This window comes from Mus caroli, unplaced genomic scaffold (assembly GCF_978045245.1).
Source record: "Mus caroli unplaced genomic scaffold, Mus_caroli_1 scaffold_14, whole genome shotgun sequence".
In the NCBI taxonomy this organism is placed as follows: domain Eukaryota; kingdom Metazoa; phylum Chordata; class Mammalia; order Rodentia; family Muridae; genus Mus; species Mus caroli.
In genome coordinates this window covers 116,361,879-116,381,846 of record NW_028227269.1, presented here as the reverse complement: position 1 = coordinate 116,381,846, position 19,968 = coordinate 116,361,879, and the positions used below count along the sequence as shown (strand labels likewise).

At 40.4% G+C, this 19,968-nt stretch overlaps 1 pseudogene; it reads left to right on the top strand.

Annotated features, from left to right (window-relative positions):
• The first annotated feature begins 85 nt into the window (after window positions 1–85).
• Window positions 86–931, top strand: LOC110306648 (mitogen-activated protein kinase 3 pseudogene; annotated as a pseudogene).
• Window positions 932–19,968: the final 19,037 nt, after the last annotated feature.

Sequence of the window (19,968 nt, the reverse complement as noted above, 5' to 3'; positions counted from 1 at the left end):
CTACCAAAACAAGAAAAATCTGTACTTTCAAGATTTAGCTGTACCAGCAGATGGCCTATTTAGTAAATCTTTCAGAGTCGTATAGATGGCTGTGGCAGCGGCTTCGGAGAGGTGGGTGTGGGGGTTGGGGGAGCAGGGGCAGGGAGCCCAGGGTCCGTTCGGGGACCAGGAGGATCTGGGGTGGAGGGGACGGGAGGTGAAGGTGATGAAGAAGCATCCTTTCAACTTGGGTCCATGTTACAGCATGGTCAGCTCTGCTTATGTCCACATGCTTAAGACCAGAGTGGCCATCAAGAAGATCAGCCACTTCGAGAATCAAACCTACTGTCAGCACACACTGAGGGAAATCCAGATCTTGCTGTGATTCTGCTATGAGAATGTCATAGTCATCTGAGACATCCTCAGAGCACCTACCCTGGAAGCCACGAGAGATGTTTATGTTGTTCAGAACCTCATAGAGACAAACCTGTACAAGCTGCTTAAGAGCCAGGGGCTGAGCAATGACCACATCTGCTACTTCCTCTACCAGATCCTCTGGGGCCTCAGCCAGTGTGCTGCATCGCGACTTGAAACCCTCCAATCTGCTCATCAACATCACCTGCGACCTTAAGATCTATGATTTTGGCTTGGCCTGGACTGCTGACCCTGAGCATGACCAAACTGGCTTTCTGACCACACTCTGGTCAGAGATCATGAAACCAAGTGGTACACCAAATCCATCGACATCTAGTCTGTAGGCTGCATTCTGGCTGAGATGCTCTCCAACCAGCCCATCTTCCCCTACAAGCACTTCTTGGACCATCTCAACCACATTTTAAGTATCCTGGGTTCTCCATCCCAGGAGGACCTTAATTCTATCATTAATATGAAGGCCTGAAACTATCTAGTGTTTCTAATGAAGACTGTTAGGGCTGGGGAAATAGTTCAGTAGGTATAGTGGCTGATATGCAACCACAGAGACCTGAGTTTGTATTCCTAGAACTCATGTGAAGTCTAGGCATGGATCACATGTATATAACCCAAAAACTGACAGAGGGATGGGGGGTGCAGAGGCAGGTGGAGTCAGTCCAGCCACTCAGTGAATGCTGGGTTAAAGAGAGAGAGAGAGAGAGAGAAAGAGAGCCTATCTCAAATAACATGATGGCAGAAGACTCTCAGTGGTAAGCTCTGGCCTTCACACACATGCACATGCACAAACATATAAATATTACACATGCAAAGTTAAAAGAATGTAATATATAACATCATACCTCAAAAATATTAGTTTTAATTGTAGCATTTCAACAAAAAGCAGGGCTAATTCACGCATTTCACTGACTGCCATTGAGTACAAACTCTGTATGGATTGTTGGATTGGTTTAATATACCTTTGTAAACAAATGTCCTTATTGTATGGATACTTTTTCCCAGTGACAGGGATCTAACCTAGAACCTCACACATACTAGACAAGCATTCCACCAGACCCTGTACCCTCAAGCCTCCTGTTTACTTTTAAATGTTGAGCTAAAGGCTCACTAAATTGCCCAGGCAGGCCTTGAACTTGTTATTCCTGCCTAAGTTTCTGTTTCTGGTCTTACAGGTCTTCCTGTACATACTGGTCTTTAGCTTCCTGTTCCAATCATACTGTGTCCTCCAGTGTTAGGAGCTATTAAGACAACACAATTGTCCTGATCTCTGAATTGGGCCTCTCCCCCGAGAAGAAAAGGGTGTCAAAAGTGGGCCACTGACAACGCACCGCTCCGAGAACAACCACAGATTGTTCCAGCCCTAAGTCAGAGCGGGATGTCCTGACCTCAAGATGTACCCTGATACCGCCAAGTTCCTGCTTCTCCGTGTAGTCGCCAAAAGAAAAATTTCCGCTGCCCCATCCTTCCTGCTGAGAAGTACTTCCTCTTTTTCTGCTGCCCCATCCCTCCTGCTGAGGTGCATTTCTGCTGCCCCATTCCTCCTGCTGAAAGGCACTTCCCCTTTTGCTTGTGCATTTAAACCTTAAGCCTGGCTAATACATTGAGACCTTGATGCCACTCAGGATATTTCCGTGTCGTTCTTGCACTTGGTCCTTGTTTCTCTCTATCCCCCCATTTGGTTCTTAGGAGAAGGTCCCCTCGGGACCCTCGAATAACTGGACCTGCTGGATGGGTCACTCCAGGAAGACACTTCACCAGTTTGGGACTTTAAAATACAAGTTATTTGTTTTATAGCATAACTGAAATGTTATTGGTGGTTCTAGGGGCTGGGAGGGTAGTTCTCTTTGGGGACTTTGACTCTGAGATCTGAAAACTGAGAAGGATTTAATTAAATAAGAAGGAAGAAAATAACAATTCTGACAGAAGAGATATGTGTGCAATGACCCTGAGGTGGAAACAACTAGACATGTTTAAGGATGTGAAGTAGGGCCAGGAGTGTTGAAATGCTTGACCAAGCTGATTCGTGAACCTGGCTGGCTCATGATAGATGACTTTTGTGCATTCTGTTTGGCTTCTGAGAGCAGTCTGTCTGCACAGGCACTCTTTCACAACACTGGACTCAGGAGTTCCTGCCATTAGGGACTTTCCTATTAGACTGCCCAAGAGAAGCACCACATGTCTTCCTCATAAAACCCTACCAGTGCTACATATCCTTCTGGAGACACAAAGTGGAAGGAGACATGGATGTGCTATAGAAAGGCAATTAATCTGGCTCTAGGCTTCCTTCCTTTTGCATAAAGAAGAGCAAACAGTATCTTCAGGACAGCAGCTGAGCATTAGATGTGGTTGATAATTAAACAAGGCTCTTTGCCACTTTCTAAAGGGTTGCCAAGCAGCCAGCTTCTGCCTTATCAGAGGTACAAATGATCTAGATCTGAGCATATTCGAGAAATCCAATACTGAGCAGCGTACACGCTCCCAGTGCAAAGTGGGAACTTCCTCACTGAAGAAGTATAGCTCCAAACCCAAACCGGAGAAACTCACTGAAGTTAGTCATACATCTGAGAATATGAATCCCAGGAAAAGCTCAAAGACAACAAAACAGAATCCCCTTCTGTGGTGGTTCAAATGAAAAAGGAGTGGCACTATTAGGGGGTGTGGCTTTATTGAAGTTTATGTGGCCTTGTTGGAGGAAGTATGTTACTTGGGAGGAGGGTCTTCAAGGTTTCAGAAGCCCAGGCCAGGGCCAGTGGCACTCTCCTCCCTACCCCGCCTCCCCCTCTGTGATAGAGAATTCTCAGCTTCTCCAGCATCATGTGCTGCCATGCTTCTCACTGTGTCAATAATGGATTAAATCCCTGAAACTGTAAGCCAGCCCCAATTAAATGCTTTTATTTATAAAGAGTTTCATGGTCATGGTGTCTCTTCATTGTCTCTTCACAGGAACAGAACACTGATTAAGACGCTTACCCATCTCTAAAAGACCTTGACAAATGGCTTGCCTAGTGCTCCACGGGTAGTCATGAGTGGGCTGCACCAAGTGCTCTGGTCCAAATATACCTTTCCACTCCTTTCAGTGGGACTTCAAATAGCCAAATTATAACATCAACTTTAAAAATGGGAGATGTTGAGGTGCTCCAATGTGCCCAGGATCAGAGGTAAGGAGGACACAGCATCTGTTCCCAACACCAGAAGTAACTGATACCAGTGAGACTGAGGCACACAGGAACTCCACCAGACCAGAGGCACTGGTTCCTTCTGGTCTGTCTGGGCCAGTGCCCTGAGCAGACCTTGAGCACAAACTCTGCAGCCAGCTCCACAACACCCAGAGGCAACTCTACTCCCAGGAGCTCTAACATGCTCAGGATCAGAGGATCACAGGAGCTTGGTCACACCAGGATCTCAAGGTCCCAAAGGGCAGCTTGACTCCCAGGAGTTCGGACACACCCAGGATCTCAGGATCGAAGGATCTCAGTATCACAGAATCACAGAGACAGGAAGAGTTCTGACACAACCAGAATCACAGGAAGGACAGGCTCCAGTCAGACATAGCCAGGGCAGGTAGCATTAGAGATAACCAGATGGTGGGAGGCAAGGGTAAGAACAAGCAACAGAAATCAAGGTTACTTGGCATCATCAGAATACAATTCTCCCACCATAGCAAGTCCTGGATATCCCCAACACACCCGAAAAGCAAGATTCAGATCTAAAACCACTTATGGTGATGATAGAGGACATTAAGAAGGACATAAATAAATCCCTTAGAGAAATACAGGAGAACACAGGTAAACAGCTAGAAGCCCTCAAAGAGGAAACACAAAAATCCCTTAAAGAGTTACAGGAAAACACAATCAAACAGGTGAAGGAACGGAACAAAACCATCCAGGATCTAAAAATGGAAATAGAAACAATAAAGAAATCACAAAGGGAGACTACCCTGGAGTTAGAAAACCTAGGAAAGAGATCAGGAATCATAGATGCAAGCATCACCAACAGAATACAAGAGATAGAAGAGAGAATCTCAGATGCAGAAGATACCATAGAAAACATTGACACAACAGTGAAAGAAAATGCAAAAAGCAAAAAGTTCCTAACCCAAAACATCCAGGAAATCCAAGACACAATGAGAAGACCAAACCTAAGGATAATAGATATAGAAGAGAGCAAAGATTCCCAACTTAAAGGGCCAGTAAATATCTTCAACAAAATTATAGAAGAAAACTTCCCTAGCCTAAAGAAAGAGATGCCCATGGACATACAAGAAGCCTGCAGAACTCAAAATAGACTCGGCCAGAAAAGAAATTCCTCCAGTAAAGTAACATATAAAGGCAGACCTATCAGAATTACACCAGATTTTTCACCAGAGACTATGAAAGATAGAAGATCCTGGGTAGATGTCATATAGACCCTAAGAGAACACACATGCCAGCCTAGGCTACTATACCCAGCAAGACTCTCAATCACCATAGACAGAGAAACCAAGATATTCCATTACAAGACCAAATTAATACAATATCTTTCTACAAATCCAGCCCTACAAAATTCTTGAATAGAACAGCAATGGCTTGTGCTGTAAGATCGAGAATTGACAAGTGGGACCTCATGAAACTGCAAAGCTTCTGCAAAGCAAAAGACACCATCAATAAGACAAAAAAACCACCAACAGATTGGGAAAGGATCTTTACCTATCCTAAATCAGATAAGGGACTAATATCCAATATATATAAAGAACTCAAGAAGGTAGACTCCAGAAAGTCAAATAACCCCATTAAAAAATGGGGCTCAGAACTGAACAAAGAATTCTCACCTGAGGAATACCGAATGGCAGAGAAGCACCTGAAAAAATGTTCAACATCCTTAATCATCAGGGAAATGCAAATCAAAACAACCCTGAGATTCCACCTCACACCAGTCAGAATGGCTAAGATCAAAAATTCAGGTGACAGCAGATGCTGGCGAGGATGTGGAGAAAGAGGAACACTCCTTCATTGTTGGTGGGATTGCAAGCTTGTACAACCACTCTGGAAATCAGTCTGGCGGTTCCTCAGAAAATTGGACATAGTACTACCGGAGGATCCAGCAATACCTCTCCTGGGCATATATCCAGAAGATGTCCCAACTGGTAAGAAGGACACATGCTCCACTATGTTCATAGCAGCCCTATTTATAATAGCCAGAAGCTGGAAAGAACCCAGATGTCCCTCAACAGAGGAATGGATACAGAAATTATGGTACATTTACACAATGGAGTACTACTCAGCTATTAAAAAGAATGAATTTATGAAATTCCTAGCCAAATGGATGGACCTGGAGGGCATCATCTTGAGTGAGGTAACACAATCACAAAGGAACTCACACAATATGTATTCACTGATAAGTGGATATTAGCCCAAAACTTAGGATACCCAAGATATAAGATACAATTTGCTAAATGCATGAAACTCAAGAAGAATGAAGACCAAAGTGTGGACACTGTGCCCCTTCTTAGAATTGGGAACAAAACACCCATGGAAGGAGTTACAGAGACAAAGTTTAGAGCTGTGATGAAAGGATGGACCATCTAGAGACTGCCGTATCCAGGGATCCATCCCATAATCAGCTTCTAAACGCTGACACCATTGCATACACTAGCAAGATTTTGCTGAAAGGACCCAAATATAGCTGTCTCTTGTGAGACGATGCCGGGACCTAGCAAACACAGGAGTGGATGCTCACAGTCAGCTATTGGATGTATCACAGGGCTTCCAATGGAGAAGCTAGAGAAAGTACCCAAGGAGCTAAAGGGATCTGCAACCCTATAGTTGGAACAACATGATGAACTAACCAGTACCCCGGAGCTCTTGTCTCTAGCTGCGTATGTATGGAAAGATGGCCTAGTCGGCCATCACTGGAAAGAGAGACCCATTGGACTTGCAAACTTTATATGCCCCAATATAGGGGAATGCCAGGGCCAAAAGAATGGGAATGGGTGGGTAGGGAAGTGGGGGGGCGCTATGGGGGACTTTTGGGATAGCATTGGAAATGTAATTGAGGAAAATATGTAATAAAAAATATTAAAAATTAAAAAAAAAGGATAATAGATGGAAAACACCAACACAAGGAGTGAAACTACACCCTAGAAGAAGCAAGAAAGTAATCTTTCAACAAACCCACACAAACATAATTCCACCTCTAACAAGAAAATTAACAGGAAGTAACAATCACTTTTCCTTATTATCTCTTAATATGAAAATTAATATTACCAACATATCCTAATTGGTTGAAATTAAAAAAAATGTGAGAAATTAGAAATTTGTCAGCTGTCATCCCGTGGTCTCTCTAATTTGGTAATGGGAGAAATAGGTCCAATATTGTACAATCGATATATACTTTCTGCTTGTTTGTACATGACAGAGTCTTGCTGTGTGCCACGTAATGGTTTTGAAACCATGCTTCTCCTTTCTCAGCCTCTCTATTAGTAGGATTGTCTATTTAATGCTTTTATACTATACTATGGTTTCAGAACAGCTTACATATTTCAAAATTATTTATACAGTCAAAAGAAATGTAGACAATTAATTTGGGAGGTTGCTTGTAAGAGAACAGCAAAGAGTAAGACTAAATGCTTTGCTTGATATTTATAATTATTGTATCAATTTTGAAGAAGATGACCTTATAAGTTACTCTTATTCTGAGATGAATGCTTTTCAAAATCATCACAGCCAATGAACCAGAATCTTACCCTCAGCTAATGTCTGTGCCACCCTCCAAGCAAAGCAATTGTTCATTGAAACAGTTGATGAATGACTTCATAGATAGACCATCTTAATATACACACCATTTCTTAAATGAATGTAACCTGTTCCCTGTGGGCTGAGAATGATGACAATCACTCAAGTCAAGTAGCTTTGACCGTAGCAGGAAATCTGTATCCAAAAATCGTGCCTACAATTCTTTCCTTGGCACAGCAGAATTGTCAACTCTTAGCTTATCTACTAAGGAGGTACAACCTTTTGGTGATGTGAGGGACATTCAAGTACAGCCTTATTACAATGAACCCCAATGTCCAAAAACTGTTCTTATTTTGTGTTTGTACCACAGTAAGAGCCAAGATTTTTAAGCTCTACTAAAAATAAAGCAAAACAAACAAACAAAAAGAATTAAAAATGGGAGATGTTATTAAAAGAAAAAAGTTCACAAGATTATAGCCTATTTGGGGGATTTCATTATTGCTTCTGAGTATAAGGGTTGGGGAGATAGCTCAAGGGTAGAGTGCATGCCTACATGCATGAGACCCTATGTTCAGTCTCCAGTACCACATACAAAACACAGAGAAACAAAACAAAGCACTTTTTCAATATGAATATCTGAAACTGTCTACAGGCACTCTGATCTCAACTTTCAAGCCCTACAAGGCAGCCATCATACACCGGCTATCATGAGTTTTGTTTTGTTTTGGTGTGGATTGGTTTTTTAATAGGGGGCTTCATGTTATTCTGTGATCAGATTCATACCTTTCATTCTCCTCATTTGCCAGCGCCAGCCTCTTCATGTAATAATAATGTGTCTTCTGGAATATTAATTACATCCTCTACTGGAATACTCAAACTCCTCCCTTAAGTCAGAGATGCTATGGACTTTCCAAATAAAGCCATACGAAAACCCCTTGTCTAATTTAAGAAATTGGGTTCCACCTTTAATTTAAGAGGTGGAAGTGTTTTAGCTTATGAACTTCAATGTCTACATATAGACACTGAGTCAATCGTACGTTTCACCTAGCTGTCATCTTTAAATTTTAGGAGATCAACCTCATGCCAGTTAAGGTTATTAAGTAAGTAAATCTGAGGTCAAGGTGGGGGACTGAATCAGGATGGCACTGCCTTCTGAGCAACCTGTGTTTAGTGAGCTCTGTTTATGTTCTGTGATCCTTACCCATGTTTTTTTTTTTTTTTTTTTTTTTTTTGGTTTTTCGAGACAGGGTTTCTCTGTATAGCCCTGGCTGTCCTGGAACTCACTTTGTAGACCAGGCTGGCCTCGAACTCAGAAATCCGCCTGCCTCTGCCTCCCGAGTGCTGGGATTAAAGGCGTGCGCCACCACGCCCGGCTTCTTACCCATGTTTTTAAAATGAATGGTAGGCACCTCATTTCCCAATTGGGTGTGGAGAGAATATCTGCCTCTGGTGTGTCTTGAGCACTGTGGAACAGCAAAACAGAGCTGCCTCAAGTAAACTTTGATTCTTAGTTTCTTTCTTCCATAGTTCCTTTCCAAGGCAGATAGATTATTTATATTATTTGCAAGAGGTAAAACAAACACACTAGTAGAAATGCTCACGAATATGGCATCAATTACTGTCTTACAATACAGCATGGCAGATTTAGACTTTGGATAAATGCAAATCCTTACGCGTCTCAGTGTCTTCAGCATATTTTATGCAAATGGATGTTAAGAATAAAAATTCTAATTTCAAATGAAGAAAATTCATGACATGCATCTTGAGTTGTGGTTTAATCACTGTATACCCAGAAAGGTATCGACAGTTGTCCCATGGAAGCTATTAAAGTCGCTGTCCAAGGTTAAATGAAATTGTAGTTTATCAGAGCAGCATTGAGAAAATAAGGGAATCTGTTCATGGCTCTTGATTAATGCCAAGTGTGATCAACACAAGGGGGTTCATTAAGCTATACATCATGTGGATGATTTAACATGTCATTGTGCCTGCTGTCTGCTATGAAGGTACACAGCCCCGAGTTTTAAAGTTGTGTCACTAGTGCTTGGGAGTTCTGTTCAGAAGGAACCTCTATTTCTTCTGCTGTGCATTTTCTGTTATCCTGGACACTCCTGGGTATATTAAGCATTGCATATAAATTATTTAATGCTTTTGGGTGATACATATCATGACTTATTATTAAACATTCCCCATACTGTACATGGTAAAATTTACTAGGAAATATTTATTACTTTGCTGAATTTCCCATAATCATATCTATGTCTTAAAACCCAGTGCAACATGGGTTATAACTAACACAGTCCAGGTTAATTTTTAGCATTCTTATTATATATGTTTTATATTTAATATTTCTAATAATGCTTTCATGCTGTTTTTGTTGACTTCCTCATTACTTTCTGCTTATGTGGGATACATTTTAAAGTTGATAAAGTCTGAGGAAACCCTAACTGCAAAACCATGGCTTAGCTATATTATTACTAATTTCATTATGTATGGGAATACTATTTAAAAATAATGTTTATTGAAAACATTTCCATGTCATTTGGGAAAATAGGCTAGACATGAATCATGGTGTCATGTGCTTTGCATTTATGTGTTTTAGAGATTAGTTTTCCAATCATTTTAATTTTTCTAGATACAATCAAGCCTCTATGTAGAATGAAAAGAAGAGCCATGATTTAGCTCATGGTTTTACTTTGTGTGTGTGTGTGTGTGTGTGTGTGTGTTTTTTTTCCAGCAGTTTGCTTTACAAAATTAAATTTGCTGATATTATTATTATTGAATGGAGTTTGACAACTTACTAAGAAAATAAAATATTTTCATGGTAAAGACTGAAGGGCTGTGATTTATCTTCTGTCTTATTTATTTGTTATCTAGTACGTGGAATTCAATAGGGTCACACTTTATCTCTCTCACTTAGGACTAACCTCCTCTCACAGTCACTGAAGATTTATGAGAATCAGTGAATGAGAGGCTACAAGCTCAGCTTAGTGGTTGTTATGAGGGAGGACATGACAGGGGAGACGTGACCACATTGCCTGCAATCTTAAAATAACAATGTTGTCTGCAGAAAAACAGCAAGCTATCTCCATAGATGGTGCTTCATTTTGAATATTGTGGGTACACATGTCAATCGAAATTTGGATTGAACCTTAAAACTACTTATGGTCTCATAATAACAACTATATAAAGAGGGTCACATTTTGGAATGGATCATTGTTTAGATTTATATGCCTAGAAGCCTATTAAAATTGGAAATTCTTCTTTTTTTTTCTTTTTGGTTTTTTGAAACAGGATTTCTCTGTGTAATAGCCCTGGCTGTCCTGGAACTCACTTTGTAAACCTGGCTGGCCTCAAACTCACAGAGATCTGCCTGTCTCTGCCTCCTGAGTACTAGGATTAAAGTCATGAGTCACCATGCTCAGCCTAAATAGGAAATTCTAAGAGTTTGTTTATATGTATATATATAAAAAATAAGTGCTTTGCACATGGTCCTGTAATGCTTCCAGGGACTTCCAAAATCAATGCTAGGGAAATTCTGCTTTGCAAATTTCATTTTGAGACAATGTATCACTCACTCTGTGTCTCAGACTGGCCTGCATTCACTATAACTATGACTCATTTCAAACTGGTGGCAATTCTCCTGCCTCAGCTTCTGAGTGTCATAGTTACATATGTGAGCCATCACACCTGGCTCCAGGGAAATATTTTACAGGACCTAAATATTCCTATGAGGGAAACTACCATCAGTTATAGACCACATATCAAGCTTTGTTTGTCCCTGAAACCTGTGTTTGCTAGGGGTGATAACCTTGCTAGCATCTGCCATTCTCTGGGGAAGATTGAGTTGCCACTTAGGAGCTGGTAAGACCAGGTGCTAGCTTTCAAAGAACACCTGAATAATTGGATGCTATTTTAATTTCAATCTTTAAAAAAAAAAATAGGCTGTGGGTTGCACTATCCACAATACTCTCAAAGTAAACTGTTTGATTATTTAAATTGGGTGTTTGAAAATGTATTTTAATTAGGTCCAAGACCAAATTAGAATGGTGTGTAGTGAATACCAAGCATTTTAAAGAGCAATGCAGCAGCCTACAGTGCTTTCTTTTGTGGTTTACAAAGTAAGGAGTGTGTGTGTTTCATTTGTCAGTTTTTAGTCACAACCCTGAACTGCTTATTCTAACTATGTGATGGGTCTCCCCTGAAAAACACTGCAGAGGTCATTCACACAGTCAAGGTCTTCTTGAATACTTTTTTTAAAAGGGTACTATATTGTTTTCTCCTGCCATTAATTGCCAGGGGTTTATGTACAAGACAATAATTAATTATACCTCTGGGAAACTCAAGAGTCAACATGAATCAAAGCAGGCTTGGTGAGGATCATAGAAGCCTCAGATAATTAAGCAGGGCACCGGAGACCAATTGTTTATGGAATGATTTTGCTGGAGCTAATTGACACTAATTATTTAATCTGATTTTCTTTTTCCTTGTTATTCTTCTACAGTTACTGCTTCCTGCTTGTGATACCCAGGAAGCCTTTGGGTCCTTGATGCCTCCATTCAATTTGGCTGGAAATGGACTTGCTATTGATAATTGTTACTTCCTAACATGTTATATAGATTGCTTATATACAAAACACATGAGAAACTAATAAATGATCCATGATAAAAAATACATACTAGGAAAAAAACGTATATTGACCATTATTACTTCTAGGTTTGACTAGGAGTTAATTTATTAAAAATGTACATGCAATGAAACATATCTTCCACATTATTTTTATGTATGTGCTAAAATAAGGGCTGGCATATAAACTGAAAACAGTATGTTTGTGATGCTGCCTAACTTAAAAAGAAATCCATTGGAGGCACTGTTGAAACTTACAGAACAAGTGCAGGTTAGCTCCTCTATCTGGGGCTATGTGCTGCTGTTGTGTACACACAAACTTGGTGTGCCAATTAATTAAAGGCATGCCTTGAGCTGTATCAGATGCCACAAAGCATCTCTATGTCTGTTTATGGATTGCTTCCTCCTCTGAATATCATGATTCTAAAACAACATTCAACATTGAGATAAACAAAGATGGGGATCAATTTACTTATGTGTGCTTCGATTAATCATGGTCTTCTTAATCTTCCTTCCATGGTATTCAAGCTGCTATCATACATTGTATACAAGATACAGGATCTAAGTAACTTCTGCCTAAAAATTGGAACCTCTGCCCCATGGATAGTACTGTGAAGCCATGTCCTTGGGTCCCTGAAACCTGTGTCACCACTGTAGATGTCTCAAGCTTGTCTCGACTTTCCACCCTTCAAGATCAGTCTGTCTTCTCACTTCATTTACTTTCTCTGCCATTAAAGGATACATGGTGACCTCTTATTCCAATTATTATTTGTGTGTTTCTAAGCCAGATTTGTTTGTTCTTTGTTGGACAGCTTTTATCATGATTGCTAGATTCCTACTTGGTTTATATTGAAATCACAGTGATATATTTGATTCTACTTGCCCATTAATCTTCAATGAAGTGTTTTTATTTTCTGCATTTATTGATTCATTTTGTATATGGATGTGTACACACACATATAAGTATGGGGATGGACAGTGGTACACGAAGGATAAGTTACAAAATAAGTCAGAGGAAAAGTTACAAGAATTAAGTTCTCTCCTTGTACATGTGATCCAGGAGCAGAACTCATCTAATCAGGCTTGTCATCAAGCACCTTCATCCACTTGGTTCATCTTGCTGGCCCTCAGTGGAATAACTTTAAAATTCTAGAACTTTCTGGGGCTGGAGAAGTTTCTCAGTGTTTAAAAGCACATAACTGTTTATGCAGAGGACTCAAGGCAGATTCCCAGCATGCACATCAGGCAGCTCATAACTACCTGGGACTTCAGTTTCAGAGAACTGACACCTCTCTGACCACTTTGGGCATATACAGAGACACAAACACACACACAAATAAATAATTTTTTTTAATTAAAATTTTAGTAACTTTGAAAATTGTGTTTTTATTAATTCTTTGAAAACTTTGTAAAATGTAATCTGGCCATACCCTCCCCTGACTCTTTTCAGATCCACCCTATCTGCTCTTACCCTTTTCTACCCACATATGATTCTTCTTCTTTCCCAAACCCATCAAGTCCAATTTCTATTAGTCGACTCTTCTTGCAAGTGTGTTATGCCCTGGAGTATAGTTGACCTAGGTGGGCTTACACCCTTAAAGAAAATGCCTCTCCACCATCCAGCAGCTATTAAATATAAATAGTTCCTCAACTAGTGATGAAATTTTGTGCTTCCTCTGTCTTGGGATTCTGTTTGTCTTCAGCGTATGGAGCATATTGTCATAATTGTTATGGATTTATATGTGCAACAGTATTGCTGTGACCAGATAACATTGTTTCACTGAAATTATCCAACACCTCTGTCTCTGACAGTCTTTCTGTCCCCTCTTCTGAGGAGTTCCCTGAGCCTCTAGGCAGAGGAGTTATATGCATATGCCACTTACGGCTGAGCATGCCACAGTCTCTACTGTGTGCACACTGACTGAGGACTTCTGTGTTGTCATCTACTGTGTCTAATGAGGATTGAGAGGAGCCGTATCTAAGAGTTTAGTCTGGTGCCTTTTAAGGTAAAAGGTGCAGCTTTCAGTGCATTTGGAACCATTCTTTTGTTTACAGACATCTGATTTTCCAGTGGGGCAGCCACTTCAAATTGACTGATTTATTTTTTGACATAACTCTTCTAGACTTTGCTCTTTGTGCCGTAGGCACACATATATGGGGTATGTTCTGAGTAATTTCTGCTTAAACCCTGAGTTCAGCTTTGGTGCACTCAGTGCTAATGAACTAAGTCCATGGATGTGTAGATATGCTAGTGAACCAGCCTCAAGCTATGAGTCCTGATTGCACAACGCTAAAAATGATACATATATACTTTCACTAACAGCTTTTAAAATGCAGGAGGTTATTTTCATTGTGGTTGGTTTTTTTTTTTTTTTTTTGTCCTTTCTTTCTTCCTTCCTTTCTTTCTTTCTTTTTTTTGTTTTTTGTTTTTTGTTTTTTTTTGGTGTTTTATTTTGGTTTTTCGAGACAGGGTTTCTCTTTATAGCCCTGGCTGTCCTGGAACTCACTCTGTAGACCAGGCTGGCCTTGAACTCAGAAATCCACTTGCCTCTGCCTCCCGAGTGCTGGGATTAAAGGAGTGTGCCACCATGCCTGGCTTTAATTCTTTCTATTAAAACTATTCAATGATTTTATTTTAAAGTACTCTGAAATGATATGGTAGTACTGTCACATTAATGTATTTAGCTTGGTTTAGTGCATTCTCATTTAAAAGGATTCCTTTTGTAAAAATTAATTTTAAATTATGTAAAACAAGCCAGGCATGGTGGCACACGCCTTTAATCCCAGCACTTGGGAGGCAGAGGCAGGCAAGTTTCTAAATTCGAGGCCAGCCTGGTCTACAGAGTGAGTTCCAGGACAGCTAGGGCTATACAGAGAAACCCTGTCTCAAAAAACCAGAAAAAAAAATTATGTAAAACATTTGCATAGTTTCCAAGTCACAGGCACATATAATTGAAGGTTTTATCACTTATTAATTTTCTTCTTCATTTTCTTTTGCTTTCTCTTCTTTTGCAGCTAACCACTTTTATCAGCTTCTTGGGTTACCCTTCGATGTGTTCTTTGGCAAGCACAAATACACATATGGACCTGGGAAAAGTGGGTTTATAGGTAAAGGCACTTGTTACCAAGTCTGTTAATTTGAGTTCAGTCTTCAAGATCTGTATGGTAAAGCAACTCTCAGAGTTTTCCTCTTATCTCCACACGTTTGTGGTGGCACATAGATTACACACACACACACACACACACACACACACACACACACACACACACACACAAAATCATGCAAAACCATTTTTGAAAAAAATAAATTAAAACATACAAATGTAAACACAAGCATTATTCCACCCTTTCTACATAACACAGCCTATAACTTCACATTCTCTGTTTCTTGATTATTTTCCCTCTTAGTGTACCATCCATGGGGCTCACTCTGCTGCACTGTTTAGAGGTTCCATTGTCCCTCGTTACAACTGCACAGTACCCAGTACTGCGAATGATCACAACTAGCTGCCAATCTTGACTCCAGCTCTTTCCAACATCAATATCGGATCATATATACTCATTGTTTTTAACCTCAGAAGAAACTCCACTCCTAATTAAGTCTGATAATCCCAGTTTCTTAGGAGAATGAAGCAGGTGGATTGGAATTTTAAAGACATAGTTGTGATGGCTGTATACACTTGGCCCAGGGGGTGGCACTATTTGGAGGTGTGACCTTGTTGGAGTGGGTGTAGCCTTGTTAGAGTAGATGTGCCACTGTGGGCATGGGCTTTAAGACCCTCATCCTAGCTGCCTGGAAGCCAGTCTTCTCCTAGCAGCCTTCAAATGACGATGCAGAACTCTCAGCTCCTCCAGCCCCATGTCTGCCTGGACACTGCCATGCTCCCTCCTTGATAATAACGGGCTGAACCTCTGAGCCTGTAAGCCAGCCCCAATTAAATGTTTCCTTATAAGATTCGCCTTGGTCAAGGTGTCTGTTCACAGCATTAAAACCCTAACTAAGAGAGCAGTAAACAGAAAACTAGCCTAGGAAACTTAATGAGACCTTGTCTTAAAGTGAAAAGTGAAAAGAAGGCTGAGAATGTAGGGAGAGAAATGAGAGAGATGTGTGAGAGAGGGAGAGGGAAAGAATGAAAATGAATTTTGCTTCTAATTTTCTCATTTTGTGTCTAGACTTCTTTCCCCATTCCCACACACATACGTGTATTCAGCCTTGCCAGGACCAAGCAGCTAGTGAATCCCAAGTGACAAGATTTTCTGGAATGATGATGTTCCCTAATTTTCCTCACGAAAATATATTTTTTTTAATTTTTAATATTTTTATTACATATTTTCCTCAATTACATTTCCAATGCTATCCCAAAAGTCCCCCATAGCGCCCCCCACTTCCCTACCCACCCATTCCCATTCTTTTGGCCCTGGCATTCCCCTATATTGGGGCATATAAAGTTGGCAAGTCCAATGGGCCTCTCTTTCCATTGATGGCCGACTAGGCCATCTTTCAATACATATGCAGCTAGAGACAAGAGCTCCAGGGTTCTGGTTAGTACATCATGTTGTTCCAACAATAGGGTTGCAGATCCCTTTAGCTCCTTGGGTACTTTCTCTAGCTTCTCCATTGGGAGCACTGTGATACATCCAATAGCTGACTGTGAACATCCACTCCTGTGTTTGCTAGGCCCCGGCATCGTCTCACAAGAGACAGCTATATTTGGGTCCTTTCAGCAAAATCTTGCTAGTGTATGCAATGGTGTCAGCGTTTAGAAGCTGATTATGGGATGGATCCCTGGATACGGCAGTCTCTAAATGGTCCATCCTTTCATCACAGCTACGAACTTTGTCTCTGTAACTCCTTCCCTGGGTGTTTTGTTCCCAATTCTAAGAAGGTGCACAGTGTCCACACTTTGGTCTTCATTCTTCTTGAGTTTCATGCGTTTATCAAATTGTATCTTATATCTTGGGTATCCTAAGTTTTGGGCTAATATCCACTTATCAGTGAATACATATTGTGTGAGTTCTTTTGTGATTGTGTTACTTCACTCAAGATGATGCCCTCCAGGTCCATCCATTTGGCTAGGAATTTCATAAATTCATTCTTTTTAATAGCTGAGTAGTACTCCATTGTGTAAATGTACCATAATTTCTGTATCCATTCCTCTGTTGAGGGACATCTGGGTTCTTTCCAGCTTCTGGCTATTATAAATAGGGCTGCTATGAACATAGTGGAGCATGTGTCCTTTTTACCGGTTGGGACATCTTCTGGATATATGCCCAGGAGAGGTATTGCTGGATCCTCCGGTAGTACTATGTCCAATTTTCTGAGGAACCGCCAGACTGATTTCCAGAGTGGTTGTACAAGCTTGCAATCCCACCAACAATGGAGGAGTGTTCCTCTTTCTCCACATCCTCGCCAGCATCTGCTGTCACCTGAATTTTTGATCTTAGCCATTCTGACTGGTGTGAGGTGGAATCTCAGGGTTGTTTTGATTTGCATTTCCCTGATGATTAAGGATGTTGAACATTTTTTCAGGTGCTTCTCTGCCATTCGGTATTCCTCAGGTGAGAATTCTTTGTTCAGTTCTGAGCCCCATTTTTTAATGGGGTTATTTGACTTTCTGGAGTCCACCTTCTTGAGTTCTTTATATATATTGGATATTAGTCCCTTATCTGATTTAGGATAGGTGAAGATCCTTTCCCAATCTGTTGGTGGTTTTTTTGTCTTATTGATGGTGTCTTTAGCCTTGCAGAAGCTTTGTAGTTTCATGAGGTCCCACTTGTCAATTCTTGATCTTACAGCACAAGCCATTACTGTTCTATTCAGGAATTTTTCCCCTGTGCCCATATCTTCAAGGCTTTTCCCCACTTTCTCCTCTATAAGTTTCAGTGTCTCTGGTTTTATGTGAAGTTCCTTGATCCACTTAGACTTGACCTTAGTACAAGGAGATAGGAATGGATCGATTTGCATTCTTCTACATGGTAACAACCAGTTGTGCCAGCACCATTTGTTGAAAATGCTGTCTTTCTTCCACTGGATGTTTTTAGCTCCCTTGTCGAAGATCAAGTGACCGTAGGTGTGTGGGTTCATTTCTGGGTCTTCAATTCTATTCCATTGGTCTATTTGTCTGTCACTATACCAGTACCATGCAGTTTTTATCACAATTGCTCTGTAGTAGAGCTTTAGGTCCGGCATGGTGATTCCACCAGAGGTTCTTTTATCCTTGAGAAGAGTTTTTGCTATCCTAGGTTTTTTGTTATTCCAGATGAATTTGCAGATTGCACTTTCTAATTCGTTGAAGAATTGATTTGGAATTTTGATGGGGATTGCATTGAATCTGTAGATTGCTTTTGGCAAGATAGCCATTTTTACAATGTTGATCCTGCCAATCCATGAGCATGGGAGATCTTTCCATCTTCTGAGATCTTCTAGAATTTCTTTCTTCAGAGACTTGAAGTTTTTATTATACAGATCTTTCACTTCCTTAGTTAGAGTCACGCCAAGATATTTTATATTATTTGTGACTATTGAGAAGGGTGTTGTTTCCCTAATTTCTTTCTCAGCCTGTTTATTCTTTGTGTAGAGAAAGGCCATTGATTTGAGTTAATTTTATATCCAGCTACTTCACCGAAGCTGTTTATCAGGCTTAGGAGTTCTCTGGTGGAATTTTTAGGGTCACTTATATATACTATCATATCATCTGCAAAGAGTGATATTTTGACTTCATCTTTTCCAATTTGTATCCCTTTGATCTCCTTTTGTTGTCGAATTGCTCTGGCTAGGACTTCAAGTACAATGTTGAATAGGTATGGAGAAAGTGGACAGCCTTGTCTAGTCCCTGATTTTAGAGGGATTGCTTCAAGCTTCTCACCATTTACTTTGATGTTGGCTACTGGTTTGCTGTAGATTGCTTTTATCATGTTTAGGTATGGGCCTTGAATTCCTGATCTTTCCAAGACTTTTATCATGAATGGGTGTTGGATCTTGTCTAATGCTTTTTCCGCATCTAACGAGATGACCATGTGGTTTTTGTCTTTGAGTTTGTTTATATACTGGATTACGTTGATGGATTTCCGTATATTGAACCATCCCTGCATCCCTGGGATGAAACCTACTTGGTCAGGATGGATGATTGTTTTGATGTGTTCTTGGATTCGGTTAGCAAGAACTTTATTGAGGATTTTTGCATCAATATTCATAAGGGATATTGGTCTGAAGTTTTCTATCTTTGTTGGGTCTTTTTGTGGTTTAGGTATCAGAGTAATTGTGGCTTCCTAGAATGAGTTGGGTAGAGTACCTTCTGTTTCTATTTTGTGGAATAGTTTGTGAAGAACTGGGATTAGATCTTCTTTGAAGGTCTGATAGAACTCTGCATTAAACCCATCTGGTCCTGGGCTTTTTTTAGTTGGGAGACTATTAATGACTGCTTCTATTTCTTTGGGGGATATAGGGCTGTTTAGATCATTAACCTGATCTTGATTCAACTTTGGTACCTGGTATCTGTCTAGGAACTTCTCCATTTCATCCAGGTTCTCCAGTTTTGTTGAGTATAGCCTTTGGTAGAAGGATCTGATGGTGTTTTGGATGTCTTCAGGATCTGTTGTTATGTCTCCTTTTTCATTTCTGATTTTGTTAATTAGGATGCTTTCCCTGTGCCCTCTAGTGAGTCTGGCTAAGGGTTTATCTATCTTGTTGATTTTCTCAAAGAACCAGCTCCTTGATTGGTTGATTCTTTGAATAGTTTTTCTTGTTTCCACTTGGTTGATTTCACCCCTGAGTTTGATTATTTCCTGCCGTCTACTCCTCTTGGGTGAATTTGCTTCCTTTTGTTCTAGTGCTTTTAGGTGTGTTGTCAAGCTGCTAATGTGTGCTCTCTCTAGTTTCCTTTTGGAGGCACTCAGAGCTATGAGTTTTCCTCTTAGAAATGCTTTCATTGCGTCCCATAAGTTTGGGTATGTTGTGGCTTCATTTTCATTGAACTCTAAAAAGTCCTTAATTTCTTTCTTTATTCCTTCCTTGACCAAGGTATCATTGAGAAGAGTGTTGTTCAGTTTCCACGTGAAGGTTGGCTTTCTATTATTTATTTTGTTATTGAAGATCAGCCTTAGTCCATGGTGATCTGATAGGATGCATGGGACAATTTCAATATTTTTGTATCTGTTGAGGCCTGCTTTGTGACCAATTATGTGGTCAATTTTGGAGAAGGTACCATGAGGTGCTGAGAAGAAGGTA